This window comes from Salvelinus fontinalis, unplaced genomic scaffold (assembly GCF_029448725.1).
Source record: "Salvelinus fontinalis isolate EN_2023a unplaced genomic scaffold, ASM2944872v1 scaffold_0496, whole genome shotgun sequence".
Lineage (NCBI taxonomy): Eukaryota > Metazoa > Chordata > Actinopteri > Salmoniformes > Salmonidae > Salvelinus > Salvelinus fontinalis.
Window position 1 is genome coordinate 95526 of NW_026600705.1, and position 9475 is coordinate 105000.

A 9475-nucleotide genomic window follows, 5' to 3' on the forward strand; every position below is an offset into this window, starting at 1 on the left:
GGCAGCGATCGGTTGAAGAGCATGCATTTGGTTTTCCTTATATTTAAGAGCAGTTGGAGGCCACGGAAGGAGAGTTGTATGGCATTGAAGCTCGCCTGGAGGGTTGTTAACACAGTGTCAAAAGAAGGGCCAGAAGTATACAGAATAGTGTCGTCTGCGTAGAGGTGGATCAGAGAATCACCAGCAGCAAGAGCGACATCATTGATGTAAACAGAGAAGAGGGTCGGTCCAAGAATTGAACCCTGTGGCACCCCCATAGAGACTGCCAGAGGCCCGGACAACAGACCCTCCGATTTGACACACTGAACTCTATCAGAGAAGTAGTTGGTGAACCAGGCGAGGCAATCATTAGAGAAACCAAGGCTGTCGAGTCTGCCAATGAGGATGTGGTGATTGACAGAGTCAAAAGCCTTGGCCAGGTCAATGAATACGGCTGCACAGTATTGTTTCCTATCGATGGCGGTTACGATATCGTTTATGACCTTGAGCGTGGCTGAGGTGCACCCATGACCAGCTCTGAAACCAGATTGCATAGCGGAGAAGGTGTGGTGTGATTCGAAATGGTCGGTAATCTGTTTGTTGACTTGGCTTTCGAAGACCTTAGAAAGGCAGGGTAGGATAGATATAGGTCTGTAGCAGTTAGGGTCAAGGGTGTCTCCCCCTTTGAAGAGGGGGATAACCGCAGCTGCTTTCCAATCTTTGGGGATCTCAGACGACACGAAAGAGAGGTTGAAGAGGCTAGTAATAGGGGTGGCAACAATTTCAGCAGATAGTTTTAGAAAGAAAGGGTCCAGATTATCTAGCCCGGCTGATTTGTAAGGGTCCAGATTTTGCAGCTCATTAAGAACATCAGCTGACTGTATTTGGGAGAAAGAGAAATGGGGAAGGCTTGGGCGAGTAGCAGAGGGGAGGGCAGTGCTGTTGTCCGGGGTAGGGGTAGCCAGGTGGAAAGCATGGCCAGCCGTAGAAAAATGCTTATTGAAATTCTCAATTATAGTGGATTTGTCGGTGGTGACAGTGTTTCCTATCTTCAGAGCGGTTGGAAGCTGGGAGGAGGTGTTCTTATTCTCCATGGACTTTACGGTGTCCCAGAACTTTTTTGAATTTGTGTAGCAGGAAGCAAATTTCTGCTTGAAAAAGCTAGCCTTGGCTGTTCTAACTGCCTGTGTATATTGGTTTCTGGCTTCCCTGAAAAGTTGCATATCACGGGGGCTGTTCGATGCTAATGCAGAACGCCATAGGATGTTTTTCTGATGGTTAAGGGCAGTCAGGTCAGGAGAGAACCAAGGGCTATATCTGTTCCTGGTTCTAAATTTCTTGAATGGGGCATGCTTATTCAAGATGGTGAGGAAGGCATTTTAAAAAAATGACCAGGCATCCTCTACTGACGGGATGAGATCAATATCCTTCCAGGATATCCCGGCCAGGTCGATTAGGAAGGCCTGCTCGCTGAAGTGTTTCAGGGAGCGTTTGACAGTGATGAGTGGAGGTCGTTTGACCGCTGACCCATTACGGATGCAGGCAATGAGGCAGTGATCGCTGAGATCTTGGTTGAAAACAGCAGAGGTGTATTTGGAGGGCAAGTTTGTTAGGATGATATCTATGAGGGTACCCGTGTTTACGGAATTGGGGTGGTACCTGGTAGGTTCATTGATAATTTGTGTGAGATTGAGGGCATCAAGCTTAGATTGTAGGGTGGCTGGGGTGTTGAGCATGTTCAAATTTAGGTCGCCTAGCAGCACGAGCTCTGAAGATAGATGGGGGGCAATCAGTTCACATATAGTGTCCAGAGCACAGCTGGGGGCAGAGGGTGGTCTATAGCAGGCGGCAACGGTGAGAGACTTGTTTTTAGAGAGGTGGATTTTTAAAAGTAGAAGTTCAAATTGTTTGGGAACAGACCTGGATAGTATAACAGAACTCTGCAGGCAATCTTTGCAGTAGATTGCAACACCGCCCCCTTTGGCCGTTCTATCTTGTCTGAAAATATTGTAATTGGGGATAAAAATGTCTGAATTTTTGGTGGTCTTTCTAAGCCAGGATTCAGACACGGCTAAAACATCCGGGTTGGTAGAGTGTGCTAAAGCAGTGAACAAAACAAACTTAGGGAGGAGGCTTCTACTGTTAACATGCATGAAGCCAAGGCTATTACGGTTATTATTACGTTTATTACGGTTATATTACGGTTATGTTATGATCTATAAGTTATCACCATGTTATGTTCTATAAGTTATCACCATGTTATGTTCTATAAGTTAACACCATGTTATGATCTATAAGTTATCACCATGTTATGATCTATAAGTTATCACCAGGACCATGTTATGATCTATAAGTTATCACCATGTTATGTTCTATAAGTTATCACCAGGACCATGTTATGATCTATAAGTTATCACCATGTTATGATCTATAAGTTATCACCATGTTATGATCTATAAGTTATCACCAGGACCATGTTATGATCTATAAGTTATCACCATGTTATGATCTATAAGTTATCACCATGTTATGATCTATAAGTTATCACCATGTTATGATCTATAAGTTAACACCATGTTATGATCTATAAGTTATCACCATGTTATGTTCTATAAGTTATCACCAGGACCATGTTATGATCTATAAGTTAACACCATGTTATGATCTATAAGTTATCACCAGGACCATGTTATGTTCTATAAGTTATCACCATGTTATGATCTATAAGTTATCACCAGGACCATGTTATGTTCTATAAGTTATCACCATGTTGTGTTCTATAAGTTAACACCATGTTATGATCTATAAGTTAACACCAGGACCATGTTATGATCTATAAGTTATCACCATGTTATGATCTATAAGTTATCACCATGTTATGATCTATAAGTTATCACCAGGACCATGTTATGATCTATAAGTTATCACCATGTTATGATCTATAAGTTATCACCATGTTATGATCTATAAGTTATCACCAGGACCATGTTATTTATTTATTTATTTTTTATTTAACCTTTATTTAACCAGGTAGGCAAATTGCACCAGGACCATGTTATGTTCTATAAGTTATCACCAGGACCATGTTATGATCTATAAGTTATCACCATGTTATGATCTATAAGTTATCACCAGGACCATGTTATGATCTATAAGTTATCACCATGTTATGATCTATAAGTTATCACCAGGACCATGTTATGATCTATAAGTTATCACCATGTTGTGTTCTATAAGTTATCACCAGGACCATGTTATGATCTATAAGTTATCACCAGGACCATGTTATGATCTATAATTTATCAGACCATGAAATATGCAGAGGCTGTCGTGGTCCCTCTCCTCTCCTCTCCCCTCATCGCCTCTCCTCTCCTCTCCTCTCCTCTCCTCTCCTCTCCTCTCCTCTCCCTTCCTCTCCTCTCCTCTCCTCTCCTCTCCTCTCCTCTCCTCTCCTCTCCTCTCCTCTCCTCTCCTCTCCCTTCCCCTCCCCTCTCCCTTCCTCTCCTCTCCTCTCCTCTCTCCTCTCCCCTCCCCTCCCCTCCCCTCTCCTCTCCCTTCCTCTCCCCTCCCCTCCTCTCCCCTCCTCTCCCTCCCCTCTTCTCCTCTCCTCTCCCCTCCTCTCCCTTCCCCTCCCCTCCTCTCCTCTCCTCTCCCCTCCCCTCCCCTCCCCTCCTCTCCTCTCCTCTCCCCTCCTCTCCTCTCCTCTCCTCTCCCTTCCCCTCCCCCCTCTTCCCTCTTCTCCTTTCCCCTCCTCTCCTCTCCTCTTCCCTCCTCTCCTCTCCTCTCCTCTTCCCTCCTCTCCCCTCCCCTCTCCCCTCCTCTCCCCTCCCCTCTCCTCTCTTCTCCCCTCTCCTCTCCTCTCCTCTCCCCTCCTCTCCTCTCCCCTCCTCTCCTCTCCTCTCCTCTCCACTCCTCTCCTCTCCTCTTCCCTCCTCTCCTGTCCTCTCCCCTCCCCTCCCCTCCCCTCCTCTCCTCTCCTCTTCCCTCCTCTCCTCCCCTCTCCTCTCCCCTCCCCTCTCCCCTCCCCTCCCCTCCTCTCCTCTCCTCTCCTCTCCTCTCCCCTCCCCTCCCCTCCCCTCCTCTCCTCTCCTCTCCTCTTCCCTCCTCTCCTCTCCCCTCCCCTCCCCTCCCCTCCCCTCCTCTCCTCTCCTCTCCTCTTCCCTCATTCCTCCTCTCCTCTTCCCTCCTCTCCTCTCCTCTCCCCTCCTCTCCTCTCCTCTCCTCTTCTCTCCTCTCCTCTCCTCTTACCTCCTCTCCTCTCCCCTCCTCTCGCCTCCTCGCCTCCTCTCCTCTACTCTCCTCTCCTCATTCCTCCTCTCCTCTTCCCTCCTCTCCTCTCCTCTTCCCTCCTCTCCTCTCCTCTCCTCTCCTCTCCTCTCCTCTCCTCTCCTCTCCTCTCCTCTCCTCATTCCTCCTCTCCTCTCCTCTCCTCTCCTCTCCTCTCCTCTCCTCACCTCTCCTCTCCTCTCCTCTCCTAGCTGCAGTCAGCCTGTATTCTACACACCACAATGACACACGGAGACAAAGCCACTACTCGTGTATGAACATGTTGAAGATAAATACACAACGCAGAGACAGAGGACGAGAGGTCAAAAGGTCAAGAGGAGGAGGGTTTATAGAGTACTAACGATCAATGGTTTTTCTTTAATAGGGAATTAATGAACAATGTTTCAGAGACATGGGAGGAGTATGTCTTCTGAAATAGGATACTTATTCTTTGGCCATTGGCTAGTTTTATTGCAAGGAATTCTAATTGGTAAACCAGTGGCTAGGGCTGGGTTAGTAGAGAGAGAATCACTGAGGACAGGGGAGAATGACCATCTACCTCCCTATATGATTTGTACTACTTGAATAAACCTATTTCCTGCCCCTGATTTGCTTTGGGGTCTGTGTTATTAAAGAATAACATAAATTGCTAACACTAGGGTTGCAAAAATCTTGGAACTTTTAAATAAATTCTCTGGTTTTCCAGAAAATCTGTTTGTAAAATTCCTTATTTCCTGCTCATTTCTCTCCAATAGTTTATACAAGATGGCTTCTATCAAACTATCAATCAAATCTTGTGAATTATGAGAGGGGGGCGGGACTTCCGTATAGGATGTAAATAACACCCCCAGGATGTCAATGTGACCCCTCATAAGGGGGTTCCGTGTTGGCATGACAACTACATGTATACCCCATGATCCAATGTCCTGAACCTGCTAGAATGGTTGATGTTGTAACAGGGTAGTCAGGAGGGGGAGGCTGTCTGTCTGTGTGTACTGGTGGGGAGGGACTGGACTGGTGGGGAGGGACTGGACTGGTGGGGAGGGACTGGTGGGGAGGGACTGGACTGGTGGGGAGGGACTGGTGGGTCTGGACTGGTGGGTCTGGACTGGTGGGGAGGGACTGGTGGGGGGGACTGGTGGGGGGGGACTGGTGGGGAGGGACTGGTGGGGAGGGACTGGTGGGGGGGGGACTGGTGGGGAGGGACTGGTGGGGGGGAACTGGTGGGGGGGGGGGGGCTGGTGGGGAGGGACTGAACAGTTCAACTCTAAAATTCCTTAGTTGTTTCAAACAATTGTTTTATTATTAAAACAGAAGCTGTGAACTTTTTTAAAACACACAGAATTAATTTGAATTCTAACCAGAGAACTGTTTGGTGATTCAAGCAAGACCGATCATCGAAATGACTCATGTTTAAAAACTCTTTAAAGCACATTTTCAATCGACCCCCGAGAACATCAAACCTCATTGTCAAAATACATTGAAGTGGTGAAGTGGGTCTGTTTTTTTGACACGAGTTTTACGATATGGAAATAGGAAAGTTAACATTCGGACTTGGATACAGCCCAGAAGCCTTTGCAAGGGTCACATCTGCATAAAGGTAGTTGATTGGCTGTCAGCCTAAGACAAGACGGCCCCTCTCTAGACCCTATTGGCTGGCAGTAGACTGGTTGTGAGTACCGTATCAACCTATCAGCTTTCATTATTAGATTAGATCAAGAAGGATCACACACACACACACACACACACACACACACACACACACACACACACACACACACACACACACACACACACACACACACACACACACACACACACACACACACACACACACACACACACACACACACACACACACACACACACACACACACACACAGCAAAATTAAGGCAGTAGAAGCACAAACATTCCATAGAACAATACAAACAAAGAATCTAGAATCACAAACATTCCATAGAACAATACAAACAAAGAATCTAGAATCACAAACATTCCATAGAACAATACAAACAAAGAATCTAGAATCACAAACATTCCATAGAACAATACAAACAAAGAATCTAGAATCACAAACATTCCATAGAACAATACAAACAAAGAATCTAGAATCACAAACATTCCATAGAACAATACAAACAAAGAATCTAGAATCACAAACATTCCATAGAACAATACAAACAAAGAATCTAGAATCACAAACATTCCATAGAACAATCCCCCCCACCCTCCAAAAAAACCCGTCAGAATTTTTTTTTGATTTTATTGAATATATATATATATTTTTCTGTAAAATACTGTGGCACATGTAAAGCAGTTGTATTGCATACTATTCTAGAGATATATATTATACAAAAGCACACTCACTGGACCAACTCTCTGTTTAACTGCTAATAAATAGTACATTGTTCTACAGTTTGTTTTAAATCATAGTAACAGATCATGCAGGAAGGTACTCCTTCAGTCAGTCCAGAGAGACACAGAGATCATCATCATTATCCTAGAAATACAAACCGTAGAAATAGAATCTATAGAACAGACCTTCCCCATTCCAGTCAATGATGTCATAATGGGTGGACTGGCAGCCATTAACGGTGTGTGTAAAATCATGGAGTCTACCAGTCAAATTGCCACACGGTTTTAGAGGTTCTCGGTCCCGTTTTAAAGAGATTCTACGTCTACGACTAAAACACATAGATCTGCTCTCTCTCTATCTCTCTCTCTCTCTCTATGCTGGTTTACAATACTCAACACATCGTTTCACAGGACATACTGTAAAATTAACATTTGATACAGATGTACATTTCTATAGCATGATATATAGATATTGGTTGTTGTTGAAGACATTTAACGCTATCGTTAAAAAACATCGAAGCCCTGCTCTATTTCTACACAGCACGTTTTGGCAGAAACACAAGGATATATGCCCTATACTACTGCCCATTATTAAACCTCCTGTCCTCTATAACTGTCCATTATTAAACCTCCTTGTCCTCTATAACCTCCTGTCCTCTATAACTGTCCATTATTAAACCCCCTGTCCTCTATAACCCCCTGTCCTCTATAACTGTCCATTATTAAACCTCCTATCATCTATAACCTCCTGTCCTCTATAACTGTCCATTATTAAATCTTCTGTCCTCTATAACCTAATGTCCTCTAGAACTGTCCATTATTAAACCTCCTGTCCTCTATAACTGCCCATTATTAAACCTCCTGTCCTCTATAACTGTCCATTATTAAACCTCCTGTCCTCTATAACTGTCCATTATTAAACCTCCTGTCCTCTATAACTGTCCATTATTAAACCTCCTGTCCTCTATAACTGCCCATTATTAAACCTCCTGTCCTCTATAACCTCCTGTCCTCTATAACTGCCCATTATTAAACCTCCTGTCCTCTATTACTGCCCATTATTAAACCTCCTGTCCTCTATAACCTCCTGTCCTCTATAACTGCCCATTATTAAACCTCCTGTCCTCTATAACTGCCCATTATTAAACCTCCTGTCCTCTATAACCTCCTGTCCTCTATAACTGCCCATTATTAAACCTCCTGTCCTCTATAACTGCCCATTATTAAACCTCCTGTCCTCTATAACTGCCCATTATTAAACCTCCTGTCCTCTATAACTGTCCATTATTAAACCTCCTGTCCTCTATAACTGTCCATTATTAAACCTCCTGTCCTCTATAACTGCCCATTATTAAACCTCCTGTCCTCTATAACCTCCTGTCCTCTATAACTGCCCATTATTAAACCTCCTGTCCTCTATAACTGTCCATTATTAAACCTCCTGTCCTCTCTAACTGCCCATTATTAAACCTCCTGTCCTCTATAACCTCCTGTCCTCTATAACTGCCCATTATTAAACCTCCTGTCCTCTATAACCTCCTGTCCTCTATAACTGCCCATTATTAAACCTCCTGTCCTCTATAACTGTCCATTATTAAACCTCCTGTCCTCTATAACCTCCTGTCCTCTATAACTGTCCATTATTAAACCTCCTGTCCTCTATAACTGTCCATTATTAAACCTCCTGTCCTCTATAACTGTCCAATATTAAACCTCCTGTCCTCTGTAACCTCCTGTCCTCTATAACTGTCCATTATTAAACCTCCTGTCCTCTATAACTGTCCATCATTAAACCTCCTGTCCTCTATAACTGTCCATTATTAAACCTCCTGTAGTCTATAACTGTCCATTATTAAACCTACTGTCCTCTATAACTGCCCATTATTAAACCTCCTGTCCTCTATAACCTCCTGTCCTCTATAACCTCCTGTCCTCTATAACTGTCCATTATTAAACCTCCTGTCCTCTATAACCTCCTGTCCTCTATAACCTCCTGTCCTCTATAACTGTCCATTATTAAACCTCCTGTCCTCTATAACCTCCTGTCCTCTATAACTGTCCATTATTAAACCTCCTGTCCTCTATAACTGTCCATTATTAAACCTCCTGTCCTCTATAACTGTCCATTATTAAACCTCCTGTCCTCTATAACTGTCCATTATTAAACCTCCTGTCCTCTATAACCTCCTGTCCTCTATAACTGTCCATTATTAAACCTCCTGTCCTCTATAACTGCCCATTATTAAACCTCCTGTCCTCTATAACTGCCCATTATTAAACCTCCTGTCCTCTATAACTGCCCATTATTAAACCTCCTGTCCTCTATAGCTGCCCATTATTAAACCTCATGTCCTCTATAACCTCCTGTCCTCTATAACTGTCCATTATTAAACCTCCTGTCCTCTATAACCTCCTGTCCTCTATAACTGTCCATTATTAAACCTCCTGTCCTCTATAACTGTCCATTATTAAACCTCCTGTCCTCTATAACTGTCCATTATTAAACCTCCTGTCCTCTATAACCTCCTGTCCTCTATAACTGTCCATTATTAAACCTCCTGTCCTCTATAACCTCCTGTCCTCTATAACTGTCCATTATTAAACCTCCTGTCCTCTATAACCTCCTGTCCTCTATAACTGCCCATTATTAAACCTCCTGTCCTCTATAACTGTCCATTATTAAACCTCCTGTCCTCTATAACCTCCTGTCCTCTATAACTGTCCATTATTAAACCTCCTGTCCTCTATAACCTCCTGTCCTCTATTACTGTCCATTATTAAACCTCCTGTCCTCTATAACTGCCCATTATTAAACCTCCTGTCCTCTATAACCTCCTGTCCTCTATAACCTCCTGTCCTCTATAACCTCCTGTC

General features: G+C 43.9%; 1 protein-coding gene across 1 annotated transcript in view; it reads right to left on the bottom strand.

Moving 5' to 3' along the window:
- Window positions 1-6067: 6067 nt before the first annotated feature.
- LOC129846352 (protein kinase C beta type-like) overlaps window positions 6068-9475 on the bottom strand; it is a gene marked incomplete at its 5' end in the record, with an annotated part of 43322 nt that continues 39914 nt past the window's right edge. Inside the window, 4 exons of the mRNA XM_055914276.1 lie at window positions 6068-8395; window positions 8460-8574; window positions 8624-8945; window positions 9206-9475. The exon at window positions 9206-9475 is cut by the window's right edge and continues 932 nt beyond it. The remainder of the gene's footprint in view (window positions 8396-8459; window positions 8575-8623; window positions 8946-9205) is intronic.